General features: G+C 35.2%; 1 protein-coding gene across 13 annotated transcripts in view; it reads left to right on the forward strand.

Moving 5' to 3' along the window:
• The window catches only part of NPAS3 (neuronal PAS domain protein 3), an 867,158-nt gene that overhangs the window by 291,264 nt on the left and 552,178 nt on the right, over positions 1-23,716 (forward strand). The window lies entirely within an intron of this gene.

The following is a 23,716-nucleotide window of genomic DNA, read 5'->3' on the forward strand; positions in this document are numbered from 1 at the left end:
CTAGGAAATAGCTCCTGTGGTCTTCTGCTGTTGCCCATTGGGAGCAGTCAGTCACCAGGTATTGGCTGAGTGCTCCAAAGGTGAATGCTACTGTACTAAGTGCTTGAAAGACACTAAAATTCAGTGAGTTCATAGGAGTAACTTCCCAAAGCACTACAGATACTTAAATTTCAGTAATGTTTTGTAATTAAAGCATATTACTTACGTATAATTTTACAGTTTGGGAAATAAGACTGTGTTGAATATCAGCACTGATGATGAAAACAGACTGTGTACACAGTTTGGGTTTTATATAAATACTTTAAAATATTGGCTTTCTTCTATAAAAATAGATGAATACTATCCAGGTTTTTACAAGAATTTTAGCATAAAAGCAAAATTGCTGTTATTTTCCACTTTGAAAAGAGGCATGAAGATAGCATTAAAAAATATGTAAAATGCAGTATGTCCTAGAGACATATGAAAGGAAGCAGGGATGTTGATGCAGGTAAGCCTCATTTTGGATGTTCTCAGGGACGTTTGTAAAGTGGTGCAGTGATATTTGCTTAGCTGACACCTGACCTAAAGTGCTTTTCGTTATATCTTCTATGGATACTGAGCTCCTGAAGTTGCAGAAAAATCTGTAACAAGTTGTTCAGCCTCTGCTATGTTGTGATTCACATCTGGTAGGCAATCAGACTCAACCTCCTTGTTGTGAGTCAGTGACTGAATTTGTTGCTATGTGAACAACTCCAATTGGAAAACTAAAATAATACTTTTACTGAGATTAGAAAAGGGGACTCTTGCTAGGGTGTCTTAGTTTGGACTGCTATAACAGAATACTATAGATGGATTGGCTTAAACAACATTTAAAAAAAACATTTCTCACAGTCTGGAGGCTGGAAATCCAAGATCAAGGTACCAGCATGGTGAGGTTCTTCATGAAGGCTATCCTCCTGGGTCGCATAGCCATTTTCTTGTCATATCCATACAAGATGGAAAGAGAAAGAAAGATTATGTCTCCTGTGTCTCTAATCTCATTCATGAGGGTTCCGCCCTCTGTGACAATTACCTCCCAATGGTTCCACCTCCAAGTACCATCACAATGGGGATTTTGACTTTCAACATTTGGATTTTAGGAGGGGACACAAACATTCAGTTCATAACACAAGGAGTTCTAACAACCTGTAATAAAGGTACAGCTCATGTATCCCAGGCTAGAGAATCCAGCAAAATGTAGGAATGCAGTGAAAATTAATCATCCCAGTCATTTTAATGTATCTTCAGAATGGCTTATTGGTAGCAAGGTTTTCTGGTCGGTGGAGTTGAACACTCCTGAGTTCAAATCTTTGGGACTGTGAACACATTTTTTTGCTTCAGTTTTCTTGACTGAAAAAAATGGCATAGTTGGACCTGTGAACCCAGCTTGTCTATACCGTCTACTGCAGTGAGCTGAGATTGTGTTGGCAGGCGTATATTCACGTAGGAACTTTCAAAGGTATATTAGGATTCCCATTTGTGATTTTTAGTACACATTCTAATTAGGGCTTTTGTTTTTAAGATTATGGTTTTAAAATGATATTGATCAGAAGGAAGAGGTAGCTCAACATGCACAGTTTTTTGGGGGAATTCTAGCATGTAAAAAGTCTTAACTTGTATCATTTGATAAAGTGGAGGATATTTGAAGCATTTCTTAGATGATGGGTGATTTGGGTGTGTTATGGCAGCTTAATGTTTAATACTTAACGAGACATGTAGAAGTTGATTTTATAAACTGTTAATGTAGATATTTCATTGAGTTGATAGGAAAACAAAAAAATTCTTAAAATATACTGCATCTGAAAGGAAAGGCCAATTTGCTGAAACAGTGAATAGAGCTGACATTTCCTTTCTCAGAATTTTGGCTTAATAGATATAATCTTATAGTAGGTTTTAAGATATCAATTTTTTGTTGTCATCAGGGATCCGAAATGGGTTATTTTCTCCTTTAATTTTACTCACCTATTCATCCTCTAAATATTTGAATATTTATTATATTGCAAGACTCTGTACTAGGCTCTCTGGGGGATGCAAAGTGGGAGAAAAAAGCGAACCATCTCCTCTAGGAGTTTATAATCCACTGGGAGGGAGTCACGCATTCTCACCAAATAATAAAGTAGGGTATTATTCATGTTGAAAGAGGTCTAAGCAGACAAAGTACTGTGGGATCCAGGATGATTAACGTGAAATGAGAAAAAGACGGTAGTCCTTATTACAGTTTTAAATAGGTGATCATAATGAATATGTACACAGTACTTTCAAAATAAAATATTGTATTATTTTCCAAGTAAATTATTTTTTGAACCTCTACTTTGAAGTATTTGCCAGGTCTATATTTTAGATATCCATTGGTGTTGGGGAATTTATTATGCATAAATATAGTTAAATATTTGAATGTGATGACATTTAATGAGAATTGTGGCCCTCCAGATGTAAGGTAAACTTACGATGGTTTTTCCTCTCAGAAAAGTATTTTAAACAGGATACCCAATGCCATGTAGAACACAGACTACTCATGCATATCTCTGTTATCTGAATATACTTACCACACAACTAAAGGCATGAATCACATACCATACTTATAAACAAGAGCTTAATCAAACATAATCTTTTAGTATCTTCTCTCTGATAGCTTTGCTTTTCATAGAGATGGAAAGAGAGAAGTTTGAATGAAGTGTATTTTTAAGTTGTGAAATCTTAATGTATGTAGTTTGTAGAAAATCCCTTGGCATCTAAGACCTGAATATAGAAAGATCAAAAGAGTAGCTATCATCCTGGGAGCCGGGAAGTCGAGTGGCCACAGTTCAAGCCTGCTACTGAGGCAGGGCTCAGAGTCACGTGCTCAACTTCCCGCCTGCTCACATGCATCTCACTTAAAGCCTGTATTTGCGAGGGAAGACTAGACGGTGCGAAAGAGCATGTTTTGTACTTTTATTTCATTTAAATTAGCACAAAGGGAGGGAACAATTTTGCTTCACATGTGAAGTCAGTCATTTCTTGGGTTGCTAGCTCAATGTTTTAGCAGAACAGCTGTTCTGTACAATGTGGCTTTCTGCAAGCAATATTTCTACTGCTAGAAAAGTGGCAGTCTGCCAAAGAGAGTGCCCAGACCAACCCCTAAACAAAAAAATCTTTTGTCAACGACTCTAATAATTTGTACAATTCAGGAAAGGGGGGTTGCACAGTCTTTGCAGATGTGCATTTATGATGCTATTTTTAAGCAGAGCAGCATGAAAGAATAGATTCATACGAATTGTAAGTTGATCATTCATTTTAAGCATTTGGCTTCTGCTCCTGCTAAAATTTCATTCTGTGGAAAGAAAACACAGCCAGCCCTGAAACGAGGTAAGGCAGGGTGTGACAAGATGAAATTCTTCATTTTCAGACCTGTGATGCCTGCTGAAAAACAGAAAGCTTTGGGGTCTTTCTCCCCAGCTAAAGAGATAAATGCAGTTTGCTGATCCCCTCACAGCAGAAACTTGTTATCCTTCAGCATTTTGAGGAAATAAACTCTTAATGAGCCTGCATTCTTTTACAGCAGTCCATTCTCTGAAAATGAGTTTAAGTGCTGAAGGAAATGCCAGAAGCGTTTACACAACCAGCACCAAACTATTATGTGTTAATTCTCTGTAGTTTAACATCATAGACACCATGCAGTTTTTCTGGTATCAAAACCTGGTCTGTTTTCAGATCTGTCCTCTGTGCTCTGGCTATCCCAAATCTACAGCAACAGACTCTGCTAGCTTTGAACCCACGGATGGAGTTAAGAAAATAAGATGATTTCCATAAATTAAAGACCCTTGGAAAGAACACTCAAACTTCTACTAACAGCAGAGGATAAAATCTGATAGAATCCTCATCTTTTATTTTTATTCAACAGTACACCTAATATTTACATAAGAGAGAATTACATCTACTCTAGATTATTAAAATATGAAATCATATACTCAAAAATGACATAACATTTAATACAGACTTATTCTATAAGGGTGACACGGAGCAGAGAAGACCATAGAGTATTTTAAGAGAACACAGTAAAGTGAACTGTAGAATGTTCACTGCCTTGATCAAAGGCTTTCTCTAATTCTGAGTTGGGACTTTTGTTATTCTTATTTTTCTTTTTAAAATATACGTTCTTTTCATATTCTGAATAGGTGTGAAAAATGCTCAATTAAATGGAGTAAATGTCGTATTAAACCAGGGGTATTTTTGCTCCAGTCAGAATGCAAACCACTTATGTTCATTTTCTCTGTCCCCTGAAACTGTAACCTTTTATGTATACTAATGAAAAACACAAACTGTGATTGTGGGAAGTTACTAAAATTGCGTTATTTCACTCTACCAGTGCAGATGCGCTTCCAAAAATAGTCATTCAGGTGACCTGCTAGATCATACTTCATTGTTACTCAAGTGTTCTTCAAATATTCCTTCAGTTTAATAAGGATTTACACTGAAAATTACAATTCTGTTTGCTTGTGCAAGCTTGCCAGTGCAGGGTTACTACACTTTGTGAAATGACAAGTCCTGGACTATTGTTTATAAAATATTTTATAAGTTCATAAAAATCAGTTTTTATATATCAGAGAAATTCTCTTACGTAAAGGATTTCTATAGCAATTTGTATTTTGTAAAATCAGTTATTTTGCTAAAGCAATTGATGACTCCCCTCAAATATATATTTTAGGTTCATATTTTTAACGTTTAATTTTTCTTAATGGAATGAAAAATCTATAAACAATAAATTTGGGCTATTGATTTGTATTTAATAGCTATATATTCCAGGAAAATATTGGAGACACAAAATTATTCATGTTATATTCCTGTGACTTTGCTTGAGCCAGGTATGACTTTTTGGTTTAGAGCCTACACTTCTTTAATGTTCTAGTATGGTGATCTATGATCATTCTTTACACTTACACATTACCCTTTCTAAAAATCATAGAATTCACATGCTGCTCTTTATAGCAATTTTAATATTAATTGGGTAGAAAAACATGCAAAGATACTACACATCATTACATTTCATTTCTTATAAAACCTCATGAGATGAGCATCATTTTTCCTTCTCGTATGTAGAACTCTCTTAATTATTCCTGTTCTTTATGTGCAAAAGATATCTAAGTAAGGGGGAAAAGAGGGGGTGTTCAAAGACTCTTTAAGTAAACTTAGATGCTTTGTATATTGACTAGTTTTTCCAAATGAAATGCATTCACTTTGGCCCTTGACGTAGGCAAATGGTTCAAGAAGCTCAAATCCATTCATACTAGCCTCTGTGCAAAAAGCAAGAAAAACTCAAAAATCATTTTCTATAAGTACTTATCTATCACAATTCATATAGATAGACCTATAGAGAGAATTGGTATGTATTTAATAATAATACCATGTAGTCTTATCAACCATTAGGTAATGATTACATTTCAGCACATTCTAGCCAGAACCCCCCAAAATAGATTGAGTGACAGTAGCAAGAAGACAGTTGCTTAGATTGCGGATCCAGCTGATGTCAGTATTATTGTTTTTGTTAGCTTGTGAGTAAACTCCACAAGAAGAAAACATTCAGATCCAGTCCATAAACTTCTCTCTAGACATAACCAAGTTGCTGGGCCAGCGTGGACTCAGATTAAGAGTGTGGGTGCTTTGGAGGGATTCATCCCCACAACAGAGCTTGTTTCCTTTGTGTAACAAGTACTAAACTACACTTGCACACTTCATCACTCATTCTTAGTTGTTTATATGTTGAAACCATATTATGAGATCATACTTTCTGAATACACTCAATCTGTTTTTCATAATTTGACATTCTACTGTGGAATAGTGAGATGACTTGCGCAGTGTTAAGTAGTGTCAGGTTTATAATCTCCCAATATCTTTAGTTGTTTGCTGAATTCGTTCCCTTCTTCTGCATTGCTCTCTCTTTTGAATTATGTTTGTGGCAAACCTCACCCTTCCTGTGATTAATGGGTGTTAAAACAGTGAAATCACAGTTCTCAGATTTTGTTCTACAATCACTTCCCTTAGCTTTCGTCTACTTCTACAATACTATTCTTTTCCCCTTCTCTATTTGTTCCCTATTTAAATGAGTCCTATAAGTTACTACATTTCATGGTCTTGTTCAAAGAATTGCAGCGCAAAATTGTCGAACAGTAGTAACATTTTAAATAATGATTAAGCAATGCACAGAAGAGCAGCCAGTGCAAAGCAGATATTTAAGTACAGGTTTCTCAGAGACGTTACAATTTCACTTTAGTTTCTAGGGCGTGTAGTGCTGGATGGTGGATTTAGGGGCTGAAGAAAACTGCCCATTGCATTGTAGGCCACTTATACCCCATATGTATAACAAACCTTATATCCAAATCACTTATATGCTATGGATCTCTGTGCTTATGTTAGTCATCTGATTTGCAGAGAACTAGAACTAATAACCTTTTCAAATGTTATCAAATGATGACAAATCAAATTACTTAAATAATGATTGATCAAGTATTTGATATTTTAATTTTGAATGAATCTACCTCAAGGACTTGATATTTCCCTTAGTTTGAGTAAAGACCACAAATGCTAAACAGTCACATAGTTCATAAATTTCACAAACAATGAACCCAGAATGCTATAAATTAACTTTATTTACTGACTTTAAAATAAATGAATGGCCTTTAGCATAGCTATAGACATAGCAAACTAAGTGGAAATTGAGGGAAAAGCACCTGACTGGAAGTACTTTTAACTATATTATAGGTTTGTTTTGGATGCAAATGAATCTGACTAGATTTCTCAGTAGCAAAGGAGACAGAAGCTCTTACATGTAGGTCATCCTGCATTTTAGGTTGCTAATGATTTCATTTTAATGTCACCGTTTAGTTACATACTGATCATTTATACTGACAAAAAGGATAAAAAGAAAACAAGGAACCTGTCATCAATCATTCATTTAATCAAGTAGCAAAAGTAGATAAATAAACATACTGAGTTAATTATTCTTCTGTATGTAATGATTGACAATAAAGCTAATTTATGCTTATTTTAACCCTTTAATATTTAGTGCTGTTAGGATTAATGGGAATTAGCAGTTGTAGAAAGGACTTGCAGGTGACCTTCTTGTTCCTAAATTACCTTAAGGGAACTCAGTATTCATACTTGAGGTATTTATTCATTTGACATCTATCCTGATAAAGAGTTGTAGTTATTTGCATTTAAGCATATTAACTCTATGCTATCAAATGTAATGAAAAACAATTACACTATATTGGTCTGCCTCCTTTGTATTAATCCTATTCAGACTGTCTAATGAAGACTTTTTCTTTGAAATGTGCATTCTTAATATGTAAAATAATTTATAACCAGATACAACTATGCTGTCAATTCAAATGTATATTAGATAAAGCACGAGTGGAAAAGAAGTCTTAGTGACAGCAAAACACTAAAATACGTTTTTAAGTTAAAGGGGTCCTTGAAAGTTATAAAAACCTATTTTTTGGTTTGCTAGCATTTTTTCTCCATTTTTCCCCCAAAATTTTGTCTGATGGCAATTCCCTTTAAAAAATAATTTTACTTTTATTAGACTTTCCATAAACAAGATATTCTTCAGGTAAGTGTGTATAATAAATCAAAAGTTATAAACATTTTCTCTGGAATCTTTCTAGCATTCTTGTCTAAATCAGCCTGCACCCAAGAAATGGGAAAGTAATAAGCAGACCTAAGGGATTTACGCATGCAAATAGGAATTCAGTTGTTCATTAAAATTATTGTACTTAGATTTGAAAGCTAAACTGTGGTTGCCTCTATGGTTAGAGATGTATTTCTTCTAGATGCATTTTATTAAATGCCATTTTTCCTTAGCACTTTTAATGTTTAGTATAGCCAAATTCTAACCACTGACTAAATAGACTTCTCTTCCAGCTCATAAGTCTGGCCAGTTCAGTTATATGAAACTAGAAATGAAATTAGAGAGAGTTGGTGTGCGAGAAAACCGTGGCTGTGTGGTGGCTAGACCAGAGCACATTTTGCACAAATGCCATCCTTTGTGTAGACTCTCTTTTGTCCCATTTCCCCAAAAAAAGTTTGCATAATTTTTTTGTTTTGGGTTTTTAGAAAATTATCAAGTTTACTATGGGTCTAGAACACTATACCTATGAACAGTAAATTCCAGTAGACTTCAAGCTCGTATCACTGTTCCTAGATTCCCACATTTGGTTTTTGATTGCTCGTGTTGCAACTCATTGTCTGTAAGCGTTTGGCTGTAATAAGAGATTTTGCTCATGATGCTTTCTGACAACTTGAATAGATACGGTATTGTAGCTATGTCTGTAATGGCAAAGTAAAATTTGAAAAATATACAACATTTAAATTGTATGTTACAAACTAGATAAAACCAGATACCCAAAGTCATTCATTTCATCAACTCAATGTGTAAATGAAGGACTATGCATTAATGGGGAAAATATAGCTTTGGAAATAATAAATTTAGTGTTATCCACATTTCTTAAGTTTAAAACAATTGTATTTGATGAACGAATTCCTCTACTGCCCCACACTCCTCCTGCCATAGATGCCTTTAAACTTTATTAATTTCTGTGTAAATGTGTTAAAGAGAAATCTTTTCACTCTTTTTTTGTCCTTTGTTTGGCTTATTTTTACCTGCATGCGTTAATTAAGCGATAGTATAAATGAGGAGTGAGAATTTGTGATCTTTTTGTTCACTGAAATAATGGTTGATCTCTTTAGCTTTTGTCCGATTTATGGCTTTCCTTTTTTTTCGGCTAAAAATCTGCAACTAGCAGGTTAAGCATAATGTAGGTTATAGTCACTGTGGTAAGAGTGAAATCAACAACTCTCTTATTCCTTCCTTGACGAATCCTCTTTGGTGTTCTCTGATGGCATATATTTGAAGGAGAAAGTAAAAGCTGGGGGAAAATGATACTAGAGACTCTCTAAATAGGTAATATATACAGGTGCACATATATACACCCAAATACAATCACAGTTTTGAACAGAAATATTTGAACTGAAATATTTAGTCCAAATCTACTGTCATTCTGTTCAGGAGGAAATAAAAACTCTGAAATCTGTATTTCTTATCACTCTCAGAGACACAGAACCAAATGAATCTTTTGACTGCAAGTACATCTTGCGTACAAAAGACTAAAAGTTCTGTTGATACAATTCTTTTTTTTTTTTTTTTTGAGACAGGGTGTTGCTCTGTCACATCATAGTTCACGGCAACCTTGAACTGGACTCAAGCGATCCTCCTACCTCAGCCTCCTGAGTAGCAGGGACTATAGGTGTGCATCCCCAAGTCTGACTAATTATTTTTTAATTTTTTGTAGACACGGGGTCTCACAATGTTGCCCAGGCTGGTCACAACATGATACAATTCTGAGAGAGAGTTAGCATCTATTTGATTCATCTTAATCAGCAGGTTCTGTACGCCCAGCCCCAGGGTTCAAAGTGAGAAAGATGGCAAAGTTGGTTCTGGTTTGACTTCTGTCCTTTCTGGATTCATCTCCTGTCACCACTGAAAAAAAACCAAAGAGGAAAGGATTGTTTTTAGATGCTTGTGCTTGTCCAGAAGTGGTGGATTGAAGCTGAAGCTCTCTTCCTGACCATCAGGTTCCCTCATTTTGTTTCACCTCAAGCTCTGGCCTGTTCCTGTGTGTTACTTGCACAGCAGCTGTCTACTTGAAAGTCTTAAAGTTATTAGCAGTTTCTCTCCTTTCTTTTACCTCACTGTAATTGTATTTCTTAATTTAGAATTGAAAGTATATATTATCCATCTGACATGTGTGCATGGAGCTTGGAGAAATAGAAGATGCATTTCTCTTCATGAAACGTTTGTAATTTATTTGTAGAAACAAGACTTACTGATATAAAAAATTTGGAAAGCATTTGTGAGAGCATCGAATATCAGGTGCAGTGTGAGTTGCTTATTAAACTAAAGAACAACCCTAGCCTGGAGGATGTTAGTGCATTTTCTCAAGGCAGAGATGCCCTGAGACTTGTGGCTGGCTTTGAAGTCAACTCCCTGTGACCTTGGCTGATGGACATTCCCAGGTCTGGCTTCGACATTTTAGTCTGTGACATGGCAAAGTAAAATCATTTTGTCTCGATTTTCCACAGGTCTTAAGAAAATGTGGAAAAATTCATATATTCAAAGATATATTCAAACAGTGCTTTCAGTTTGTTGGAGAAGCTGTTTAAGTTCACATTGACCACAGCGACATTATACTGAACCTGTCTTAGCTTTAAAATTTTCAGTCTTTATGAAAGATAAATCAGTGTTTTGATTTTACAGTTACAATTTTACAGTTACAGTTTTGATTTTACATGACAAAAATCAAACTGAATTATCTAAAAAATGAGATTTTTGTTTATGTTTTCAGTGGCTTTTAGGAAAAACTTAATATATTATGATTAAGTCTTTCTTAGGCTATGGTTGGCTTTTTGAAGAAACGTCATGTTTTTAACACAACAGAGCAACCGTGGATACATAGGTATGTGTTCATTGAATCTTTACTATAGAAATGGAGTGTGGTTATTTAACACTTTAAAGACTTGTCTTGACGTCACATTCTTTAGATTTCTGATATTTCATCATGCTCATTGATGTAATTTTACTGTAGCTCTCATGTTTTCTCCTACTTTGTTAAACAGCATTTCCTGGAATTTGGAATGCCATTTTTCTTGGCACTTCAGTGGGCAGCTTATGCACTCAGGGCATCACCTAAGTACCAGCAACACATTCTTGACTGAATAATGATGTATGTGGAATGTTACTTTTTTTGCCTTATAAATGGATAGCAATTTACACAGCTGTGGATGTGGGATGTTTCAATCCCAGACCATGTTGTAAGAAAAATTGAATGACAGTGAGCAAAACAGCAGTAATTATAAAACTAATTACTAAATGCTGATGATGCCCATAGGCTTTGCATAACTAAAATTAGAAAAGGAAATTGCTTTCGGCTTCAGAGAGGCAACATGCTAGTTATTTCACTGTTTCAGTCAAAATGGAGGGTCGTATATAAAGTTCAATCAGGAAAATACATGCATACATATATATCTATAGATTTGCATATACATATATTTTTCTATGTTGAAATGTTATTCACTCTATATTACAATTTTATTTATAGAACTTAATGCACAGGTATTTACATAAAGAAGATAAGTATATTAAAATATTTGAATGCAGTATATAAACTATGCATTTTTGCATATGCTATAATTATAACATTAAAATGAATATATTTACAATATATTTATATATATTTAGTTTTTCTCATGTACATTTTCACAAGCAAAATGTATACATTTCCGCTTTTGCATAAAGAACCCAATCTTAGGAATTCGTAGCACATTTTTCAAAAAGAATTATTTAAAAAATTAAAACATTGATTGGCTCAGAAAAAAATGAACTAACGTGTTTTGGGAAGGCAAATGATTGATAAATTCAAAGTCTACGAGGCATACCTTTGTTCATGCTCAATTTGGAGCTAAGAAATACATGACATTAACTCCAAAGAAGTCACTAAGATCGTAAACATATTACCTGCAGACCCCAGACAGTTCTAGGATTATAAATGTTAGAGCTGATATTGATAATCTTCAAATAGGAAGTACTAGGATAATGAATTCTGTTAATATGCATGTAAATGGAAAATGATTTAACAAGTTTTAAAATGCGATCATTTTTATTGAAAGCATATCCTTGTTCTTTACAATTAGTTGGTTTCTATTTCCATTCTCTCTGTAGTCCCACAGGCAAATGTTGTAAACTCTTCTGAATAAACTATTGCTGGTTATGTTTAAGTTTCAGATTAAGTAGATCATGGATCAGGAAGATGAATCATTGTTGATACAGAGGAAAAATACCTATTTACAAATTTGAGTAGTTTGAATGACCTAGTATAATGTTTTATTTAATTTTCTGCTGCATGTTGTTTTAGAAGTCTTAAGAAATTAAAATGGCAAAAGACGATACTGTCTGTAGATGTCTATTATTGAAATGAAAACCAAGTTTAATTGAATCAAGGCTGTAAGGAAATTCTTCTTGTAACTTTTACCTAGTGGGGCAGTACAATGAGTTAGTTCTTCCCATTTGTGGTAGTGAATTTAGTAATTAGTTCTTTTACCAAGGCAAATGGTCTAATAATGGAGGAATAAATCACAGAATGCCATATAAAATGAATATGGAAAGTCTTGCGCCGTGTGGAATGTCTGGTAATTTAGTCAGCTGAAACTAATATGTGTACAAGTTGAGGCAAATTCTCCACTTCTGCAAGTCATACAAGGTACTAAGAGTTAAAACAAATCACTGCTGCTTATCAGTTGTCCTTCACGTTTGAGGTTATGTCAGTCATAAAAAGTAAGTATGTGATCAAGACTTCAACAGGCTTCGAGTGAGCTAAAATGAAACCAGCATGTTTATGTCATTTTTTCAATGGCACATATTTGGCCTCACATTTATTAGCTTCCAATTTGTTCTCCTGGGGGTCTGAGGGGAGAGGAGGTAAGAGGACTTCTCAGTGTATTAGTGCTGAGAAACATTGGTTTTCTTTTAGTTAAGTGATAAAGGGGAGTTTCAGGGGGAAAAGGGATGAGCAAGTGGAAGAGAGGTGTGTACTTACAGAAAACCACTTCATCCAACAGATAATTACTGAGGATTTAATATGTGCCAGGCTTACAAACATCTTGAAAGGAAACAAACTTGGCACTAGGTGATGTTTGAATTCAAAATTTTGTTATTTAATATGTGAATCAAATTTTAGTAGAAGACAGATAACAAAACAGTTTTTTCAAGGATCTTTATTCAAAATTCATTGTCATTTGACTCATTAAGGCAACTCACAGTGGCCTGTGGGGTACTGTTTTTATCCATCAGTACCAGGAAGCAAGCCTTGCTCACAGACAAGATCATTTTCTACAAATTTTCTGTCATGTTTCACCTTGGTAATCTCCATCTCTTGTGTGCAAAAAGAAACAATTTATTTTCAACACTTGAGGGATATAGAACATCTGACTGCTGTCATAACCTATTGTTTTTAACATAAACATTATAGCTGCATTTGCCTTGAAATATTTGCCCATTATTGCATAAATCTGAGCCATGTACAGAAGTGTCACCTTGTGCTCTCCAGCATCAAAATGGAGACCTATTGCCTAGAAAGTGCAATTTGCTCCCTTCACATACATTTACTTCAACAAAATTAGAAATAGTTTTTTTTTTTTCATAATTGAGTTAAACAGTGCAGTAACCGAAGAAAAACTTATGAGAGAATGCACTGCTTTTAACCATAGGAGTAGAACCCCTCAAATGTGGCCAAGGGCCTACTATATTTTCCTTTATCAAAAGATGGTTGATTGCTTAATGGTCAAAGCACTACTAAATAGCCTATTCTACTTTACTAGAGAAAATGTGCTTTACATCAGTTGCACAATGTAATTCTTTCTATTATGTTGGTGGAATTGTTTTACCTTGCATGGAAGGATGCATGTAAGAGAGAGGATGATTTGATAATCTTTTGCAATATATAAGATTTCTAAAATATATTATTCATAGGATTCTGTTAGTTCACTTACAAAGCTGGAGCCCTTTGCAGTGTACTCTGATCATTCACTTACAGAATGCCATAGTTTACTACTCAACATATCTGGTTTAAAACCAAAATAAATGTTTGTATTAAGCTAATTCCTGGCTCCATTTTGGGTCCCTACTCTTATTTTTCTTTTTCTTTTTAATATATTTCAATTTTATATTTCATGTACCTCTCTAAGCGGTATTAAATAATAATTGGACTCTTTGTCTAATTTCATTACATGAAGCCTTCTTTTTGTGTTGATAGCCTTGTCTGTGAACGTTTAATTCATCATCAAGCTAAAATAAACATTTATTGTAACATACATTATTTTGTATTTTTCTTCTGGTTAGTACTCTTCTTTAATAAACTCTGATTCACTGTTGGAGAAGCCAAAGGAACATTTGTTGTTTCCCATGCTCTGCTTTTTCCTCTCTTGAGAGACCACATCGCTCCCTTTCATTATTGCCATTATTTTGAACTGTTTTACAGCTGGTTCCTAGTCTGACATCATTTTGTAATCTTTAAAATGTAGTTTTTAAGCACCTCTTAGGGACTTAATATTTCTACTCTGTTACAGCCTTTTAATTTACTGATCAGTTGCCATTTTAGAAGTTTTTTCTGTAGGTTTGGCCTCTGCAGCCTTCTTTGTGTTCTTTTTCATTTTTATACTAATAATTACATCACTTCCCAATTAATTGCCATTTGTGAATATAATTGATGTGTTTCCTCCCTCTCCAGACCACTAATGAAGATGTTAAATAAGTCTTAGCATGAGGCTAACCTCAGCAGAATTCCCTTGGACCACTGGCATATTAGAGTTTACCATAGCTCTATTTATTTTCTCTTCTTTTAAGAGTGCTTCTGGTTGAGACATTTTAATTCATTTTCTAGTATTTCACAATAGTGAAGCTCTGCATGAAGTGTCTGTCTAGATATACTATGCCTGGTGAACTCTGATTTTCTGAAAACTAAGGCTATTGATTTACTTAGGTGTCCTAGAATCTTAGAAGCATTTTTTGCATTCTAGACAGTGAAAACAAAAAGCTTTTGTAAATGTAATGTGTGAGATATTATCACTATAAGATAAATTCGACTGATTTTTTCTTGTTTTGCAGTATTGGCACAAGGGAGTGCATCAAAGGTGTTTAACACAAACTATGTAGCTGTCTTAGAAGAGAGCGTGCCTCCATTTCAGCCCAACAATATTGGGTCCACTTTCTCTATGATCAGAATATTACAAAGGGAGTGGAGAATAATTTATATCAGAGGTTCTGTGACGGAATGAAATGGAGCTCTTTTGAAGTATGATCTCTGAAAGCACAGCATGAAGCTCAAATAAAGTGAAGGACATTCGCTATTACAAGTAATGTCCTTAATAATCTTGTTAGTCTAGTCTCCCTCTGTACGAGACAAATGGAACATTATTGGCTTATGGGCTGTAGTAAATAATTTAGTTTCCAATATTCAGGCTGCTTTGACAGTAAATTAAAATGACATGAAAGGAGCTTGTTGAATAAAGAAAGTATCCAATCAAATTTAATTGGCATGACTAAGGCAGTAGAAATATGTTTTATAATTAAACCATGTTGTCTTGGAGCTTTATAAGCATGTATGAATCAAAATGTCAAAAATTATTCTTTGATACTGTGCATTTAAAACTTTGCATGGTGAATAGTTTCCTTAAACAAGCTTCTAGACATGCATATTGATGTAACATGAAAATAGTTTCATGTTTTAAATAATAAGTGATAAACTTACTTCTTCATTTGTAAACCCTTGTAAGTAGCAATTCTGATAACAGGCCACTTAGAAGTCTCCCTTATAAAAATTTTGTTTTCCAACTGATATACTAATAATTCAGAGAAGGTTATGATTTTTATTTTGGCTATCTTATGATTCTTCAGTGCTCAACCTTTTGGTGAAGAAAAATAAGTCGCAAACTCACTGAGCAGAATAAAGAATAGAGAAAGAATAGTATTGAGAATAAAAAACAAATAATGCAAGATGTATTTTGGTTTATAGTTCCCTTCTCAAATTCAAGATGAATTAGATTTTCTACATTTGACAGTAGACGTGTCAAGTACCCTTCTCCTATAAAAGTCAGGAAGCCATGGGAATTTCAGATTTTTGTATGACCACCTGTCCCGTTTTTTCCCTTCCCTGAAAGTGGTACATAAGTAAGTGCCCATTTGTAATAAAATTTCTAATGACAGTCTTTCCACAACTTAGCTGGAAAATATATGGTGGTGTCTGAGTCTGCAGAGATTGCTTATAAAAACAGAAATAAGCTTAGTGAATCATTTTTCATTCATAGCCTTTTCAAATGTCTTAGTCAGAGTAAGCTAAAGATTAGAGAAGGTAAGCGAGAAGAGAGGTTCAGATGCGTCAACATTATTCAAACTATGAAGATCATATGTGGCTTTTTCTTAGAGATTTGGGTATTATTATTTTCTAATCTCTTGATAGCTTTTCAGTTCAGGGAAGATTTTTCATGAATAGTCACTCTCTTCTCTTGATTAGACCCAAATGCAATAGCTGCTTCAGAGATAATATGGTTTGTGCTTACATTGCTCCAAGATAAATCTAAGACAATATGCTACAAATTCATTGTATTGCTCTTCATGCAGTGCTATAGCATTAGATGATGTGGAAATGCATAAAATATTTTCTTTGAGTAAAAAATGTTAAAAACGAGTGGCCCTTAAAGTCTGCCCTCTCTACAGTCTATATTTGAAGGCTTTTAAACCTAAAGTACATTTTTATTAAAATTCTGGCCTAGGAACAAATTAAGGGGACTGTTTTTTAAAAATCATTTTTTCCTTAATGTTTATCCAGTAACCTCCATATGCATGCAAGTTACAGAGAAAGGTTAAGTTTTAATTGTTTTCTGTTGTTTGGTTTTTATTTTAAATATATATCTAGCAAAAATTATTACTAACATAATGTTTTATGTACCATTGTGACCTGAAAGGATAAAAATAAATGAATAACTTTATAATGGAAGCAGAAAAGCCTCATCAGAGAAAGTTTCTGGAGAGAATAATGCAAACTGGGGTATCTATCTCTTTACATATTATCACTATGTCTGAGAATGCCATTCTGTCTTGTTAATCCTAAGTAATGTATATCAAGACTTTTTTTTTGAATACCTACTCCAGTGGTTCTCACACTTCAGCATGCATCAGAATCATCTGGAGGTCTTGATAAAACATTGCTAGACCCCTCCTCCAGCATTTCTGATTCAGTAAGTCTAGGGTGGGGTCCAATAATTTGCATTTTATCTAGTTCCCAGGTGATACTGCTGCTGCTGGGGAAACACACTCTGAGAACCATTCCCTCATATTATCAACAGCCAATTATTAATCTCCTCCTGTGGGCTAAGAACTTGTCTGTGTCTGCTGCCTGGATGCTGAAGGTCTGTTCCAGGGAAAGCTAGCACAGAACATAGACATTTAAGAAGAACAAAGATGCTACCTTTGGCATTGGCCTAGAGCACCATGGCAGTTTATGGCAAAACACATAAGCCAGCTTTACCAATTAAAAAAAAAAAGTGCAAGCTGAAGGCTGAAGGATGAGTAAGAGCTTCCCAGGAGAAATGGAAGGAGGAAAAACAGATATTTTGGTGACAATTTGTATTTTTATTTAGTGACAGTATTAGTCCAAAACATCATTAATGTTCTCTAAAGGGAAAAATTACTATTGCTTTTAAAACTTTGACCAATTGATGTTTAGAAAAGAATAAAATAATGTGAAAGCTTCTTTTTCTAGAAGGCTTCCCAGCCCAGCTCACTTCAGTTCTGTGCACATAGGTTTGTTTGATTTCCTGTACATGTTGGGGTATCTTTTGCACTAGGCCTACTATTTGGAAAATCTAACTTTCAATTTTATTGATATCTACGTTTGTTAAAAAAAACTATGCACCAAAGCACAATATTAGGATTTTCACCATTTTTGGTTGGTTCCCATTGTTATAATTTGCATTTTACTTCCCAGTTACATGGAGAATTATATCTTCTACTTCTTCCAAGCTTACAGAGAATACCCAATAAATGTTTTAGAAATTAAAAAATTATTTTCTGTTTTTAAGTAGTTACTTAATTGAATTGCATTTATTTACTTTATCAGTCTTTTGAGTTGATCTAGCTCTGAAAGCAGTTGGGCATTTGGAACTATATGATGCTTTTAGGAATAAAGATTTTGAGATGATAGTGGTACATAAACACTTGTGGCTTCTGCTATCTTGGACCTTATATCTTATGGATGTAATGTAAGTAAAAAAAAAAAACAACATATTTATCTGCAAATTTTTTTGGTAGCTTGCTTTCTTTTAATTTTGTCTCCTACAAACTCTAAAATATATTATTTTCATTTTACAGATGAAACAGGCCAAGACAGGCTAAACATGAGGCTAAATGGCCTCTAAGTGGTACAGTCAGTATTATAATACTCTTTTGACCGGTTCTCTACTCTTTCTTCTATACCACTTTACCAGAGCCTTTAATTATTTATGCTTGCCCAACCTGGAATGCCAAAAGCTAAAACCCCAACTCAGCAAGGCATGAGTAAAGGCCACCCCATAGGTGTCAACTTGAGTGGTCGTGCCTTCCTTGCATTGTTTTCTTCTGACCTTGTCTTTGCACTTGATTTTGGGACAAGTGGTTTTCCTCTAGGCCAGTAGTTTTAAACTTCTTTTCTTGTTTAGTCTGATAATATTTTATCTTGACAACAAATACACATACAAACAAATACACAGAAGGCTATTTGAAAACCATAGCTCCAGGCCTTGGTTCCTCACCCTGGCAGTTCTCCTGATGTAGCTGAAGGCTTTTATGGGAAGGATATAGACTTCTTTTCATAAAAGCAGGTGGTATGACTGGGGCTATAGATGATACATTTTTAAAATATGATTAAAATATATTTTAATCATATTAAAATCATATATAGATGCCCTAGTTATACCACCTGATTCAAAACATTCATTGAATATCTGTTAGACAGTTGTGATGATCAACCTCATTGGAGAATAATAATGATAACTAATACTACTGAGTATTTCTGTGTGCCAGGTTCTATTAAGTGCACTTCATGGATTATCTCATCTAATCCTCACAATACGGAATGAACCAGTTAGAAGAACCACAATTCAAACCCAGATAATCTATCTCCAGATCCAAAGCCCTTAACTTATATGATGTAGGGTTCTGTCCTAACTTCTCTCTTCTCCCCTCAATCAGATAGGTGCTTCCTGGTTCTGAAATAGGGGGTATCTGTTGACAAGATATTAGATTCCTTTAAAGTAGCCTATTAAAAAGTAGGTTATTTTTAAATGATTAATAATACATATTTATACCAGGAGTAAATTACCAGATAGGAATATGAAATGGATATGCTCTATCCACCCTGTTATTCACAAGAAATATTCTCAAGTACAATAGTAAGAAGAAGTTCCAAACCAGATTTAACATTTCACAGAGTCAAACACACTGTGTTGAGGACCTATTACAGTTTACTCTAATACCTGTTTGGGTTGTCTGTCAAACATTTCCTGACACTGTATCAGTGAGAAAGTCCAAAACTATCTCATACTATGGTGAATTAAAAAAAAATAGTTAGACGAGTTGCAACTTTAAGTGTTATAGACAATGTACAATATCAATACCAAATCATATTTTAATTTTTTGTTAGCAATAGGTGTTTTTTTTTTTTTTTTTAAGCTGGCTTGCCAACATCCATGATCCTTAAAAACAAAGTCTTGCTTTTTAGTTGCTGCTTTTTCTCCCTTCAACAACTTTATAGTTGGCAGTGAGGACATGGATATGGAAGTCACCTGACTTGAGGTCAGAGCTTGGCTCTGCCAGTAACCAGCTGTGTAACCTCGGGTAAGTTTATGATATGCCTCGAGCCTCAATTTCCGTCTCTGTGTCACTGAGACTGTTAGCGCCCACCTCATAAGGTCATGGTGCAGACAGCCTGAGATAAGCTGAGTGGGAGCAGCAGCCCAGTGCCAAGTCCTGTTAAGAACTAAGTGTTCGGCCGGGTGTGGTGGCTCACGCCTCTAATCCCAGCACTTTGGGAGGCCGAGGCGGGCGGATCACGAGGTCAGGAGCTCCAGACCATCCTGGCTAACACGGTGAAACCCCGTCTCTACTAAAAATATAAAAAATTAGCCCGGCATGGTGGCGGGCACGTGTAGTCCCAGCTACTCGGGAGGCTGAGACAGGAGAATGGCGTGAACCCCGGGGGACGGAGCCTGCAGTGAGCCGAGATCGCGACACTGCACTCCAGCCTGGGCAACAGCGAGACTTCATCTCAAAAAAAAAAAAAAGGAACTAAGTGCTCGCTTGTTCCTTTCCTATCTTCAGAGCTTTGATTCTAAGTAGAAGAATATCTACTTTGAAGTTGGTCTGACAAAGTTCTAGTCTTTGGAAGAGAATGTGTTGTTCCTAATCTAAGCTTTCCTAATGAAATAGTAGGCAGGCCAGGCATGGTGGCTCACGTCTGTAATCCCAGCACTCTGCGAGGCCAAGGCGGGTGGATCACCTGAGGATCAGGAGTTCGAGACCAGGCTGGCCAACATGGTGAAACCCCATCTCTATTAAAAATATAAAAAAAAAAAAAAAAAAAAAAAAAAAAAAAAAAAAAAGCTGGGCATGGTGGTGGGTGCCTGTAATCCCAGCTACTTGGGAGGCTGAGGCAGGAGAATTGCTTGAACCTGGGAGGCAGAGGTTGCAGTAACCCAAGACCATATTATTGCACTCCCACCTGGGTGACAGAGCAAGACCCTGTTTCAACAAACAAACAAACAAAAAAGAGAAAGAAAGAAAGAAAAAGAGATAGTAGGCAAAGACAGAACTTCCTAGCACTGTATTTGTGCAAACTTCCTTACATTCTAAAGTAGAATGTACTTTAAAAGAGAGTACTTTAATGTACATTCTATCTTAGAATATACATTCTAAAGTACTCTCCCCATTATTACCTGTGTTAATGTGATATTATCTTTTGCATTTAATTTTAATTTTTTTAGCATTGTAAATACCATTTCGGATAAAAGATTTTCTGATTTCGACTCTTTGGGGAAACCAGCTAAGCCTTTCAGTACCTCAAATAGCTGATTATGAATAGACGGTATTGCCTTTTGTTTTACATTACTTTTTTTCTGATGAAATTTTTTAGAAATATTCAGAATTGCCTTTTTCCTTTACTTGAATAAGAGGAGAAGGCTTTGGGCTGATTTTGAAATAGAGACTGGTTGCCTTAAAAACTGCCACAGTGGAAGCCCTTTATGATCCTGGCGGTGCATATGCAAGGACAGCGGGGCATTGTGCATTCGTGTAGGCTTTTCTTGTAAATTCTTGCTACTTTTTGGTAAAATTCACTACAAGTTGGTCAAATGACCACACTTTATTGTGTATTTGTCACAATTTCCACATAAAAAGTCATATTCAGATTGGAAATTAAGCAGTTTAACTTCAAACATAACCTTCCATAATTCATTTTAAGAAGTCCTCATGTCGAAAAGACAGAATTACTTTAAATTAAAACCTATTTGCTAATAGCACTTTTTTATTTTTTAGAAATCATCCTTCGTAGTGAAGTGTGGGTTACAAGATGAAAACTATAGAGAATATACATTCACCCTAGTCTTTGCTCTCAGATTCATTATAGACCCGGAAAGACAAGCACCCCAAACCCAGGAGGGCAGTGTTTGCAGAATCCAGAGTGTTTAAAAAGTGAATTCTATTTTCACGGTATAGTTTAGCTAACTAGACAACTTCTGTCATGGCAAAATTGTGATGAAGGCTAAGTTCAATCCATGCAGGGCAAGATGCATGAGCTACAATGTGTGAAAAATGACTGCAAGTGATAGCTTTTTACTGAAGCAAATTCACAGTGATACAACTGCTTACCTTTTCACAGTGACACTTATTAGAACTTATGAGAATCATAACAGATAATCTCTTCCTAAAGGCAACATAACTTTGTATCAGCTGCAGGATTGTGTATGTTGCTGGCAAGGTCTGTAGTCTGTCTTGTTTAGTCTGGACACTGCCACGTTGGCTGTCATAAAAACAATTTAAAATTCTTACCAGTATGTTAAACAGCCTCCATTTCTTTTCATGATTCATAATTTTGGATGTTCTAATCTTTAGCAGAGAGATTTAAAATTGATTATGAAATGTATATTTTTATTCCAGTGTTCACTTGACATACACAAGTTTTTCACCTCTTCTAATTCCCCATTCAGTATTTTGCATGGTTAAAGTATGAGTGTAAAAATAGTAGATTTTTTAATGCTTTTGTATAGGCTCAGGAGAGTCTTTCTTGCTATATCTAGCTGGAAAGGTAATGAACTGTAAAATATGTTGAAATGATTGGGGATTAAAAATCTCTGGTGTGTAGTGACAGTGCAATTATATTCCACAGTAAAGGTTTCATGTATTAAGAGTAATAAATAAAACTTATTTTTCCCACTGTGATTGGTTGTCACCATCATAATGATAGCTTTGACCTTCTTCCTCTTCAAATGTCGTTAGTCTGTGACCAAGTAGTCAGGCTACAGCAAGATGCTGTGAAAACCTAAGTTTGAAGTCAGATTTCAATAAAACAATTCTTGCAAAACCACAGCAGTGAAAATCTGAGAGCACAGTAGATGACTTTTGGAATTCTGCAAATTGTGTTGCTTTTTCAGTGTGGCATATATACTTTCTTCATGTTATTCTTTGACTCCTGTTTCAGGAGTTGGGTTATGTTTAGAATTGGGCTTAAGGTACTGACTGTATTTGAACATATACCATGGAAGTAAATTGACCCTACTAGCTTGCAGTCCCTCCAAGTCAGGCTCAAATTGCTGACTGACATGTCTGAGGAAATAAGTTAAATAAAAATTTAAATCTTTATAGAGACTGTTAACATTTTCGAAGATTAGAACAGTACTCATTTTTATTGAGTAAGTAGGGCAGGGGATTTAAGATTATGTAAACACTACTTATTCTTACTTTTCGCCTTTTTTCCAAAGCGAAGTCAATAGTCAAAATTATTTCAAAGAGTCAAACTGAAGAACATAGTATTCTTCAGTTGGTGCTCATCCACTTTACTCCATTTTAATTCCCGTCCCCCCCACCTTTTTTTTTTTTCTTTCCTAACAGTCTCATCTGAAATGTGGATGTCATGGAATGCCTTCAGTGCAAGACTCCTGAATAGCACTGGGCCATATTTATTCATTAGAATTATGTGCCATTTTGTCTCCCTTTCCTATTAAGCCTCATTTGTCTGTCTAGAAGGTCAAAGGAGCAGCTGCCTCTGGGGCTGACCTCTATGCACCTCTATTGTTTTGCTCTTTCAAGGATACTAACTCTTTCCTTCTTCCTGGGGACCTGCAGGATTGTCTTTTCAAAGCATTTACTCTTTCTTAGGTCAGGGAGCAAGAAGGAGAACCGCTTACATGTTCCTGTAATCCCTGCCGCTTTACAGTGCAGTTTTGTCATCAATTGCCATCTGGATGAATTGATGCTGCGTTTTAATGATCTCACAGTTCACAAGTGAAATCAGCAAATAATGGATACATTTGTACCACTATTTGAAAACCTTGCGTTTATGCTTTTTGAATGCTTACTACACTGGGTAACTGCATCAAACTCAGTCCCTCTATTGTAACGCGTTTGGAAGCAAATCTGTCATACACACACACACACACACACCCCTACATACACATATAAAATTGTTACTGTTCGATCCCCACTTTTAATAAGAATGGGAGTTTGGCAGAGCATTTGCTACAAACAAGTGGCCACTTACTCCAAATTTCTGTGAACCCAAATAATCAATAAGAAACTCCTTTACTTTACAGGAACTTTGCAGTTACATCGGGGTAGGTAGATAATGAGAGTGAAGCATTGAAATGTGCCTAAATAACATGCTGTTACAAGCCTTATGATAGATTTGTGTTTGACTTAACAGCTTTTGGAACCTAATAAAAAGAACTTAATTGACAATTTCTTGAAATTGCTAAGAAAACCTAGTGATGTTGGTAGGGTATAATAAGGAGTTTCTCATTGCTGTCTTCAAGATTGAGCCTACACATACAAAAAAAAAAAAGAAGGAAAAAGAGGATTTATCTCTGTGGT

This window comes from Pan paniscus, chromosome 15 (genome assembly GCF_029289425.2).
Source record: "Pan paniscus chromosome 15, NHGRI_mPanPan1-v2.0_pri, whole genome shotgun sequence".
Classification (NCBI taxonomy): Eukaryota; Metazoa; Chordata; class Mammalia; order Primates; family Hominidae; genus Pan; species Pan paniscus.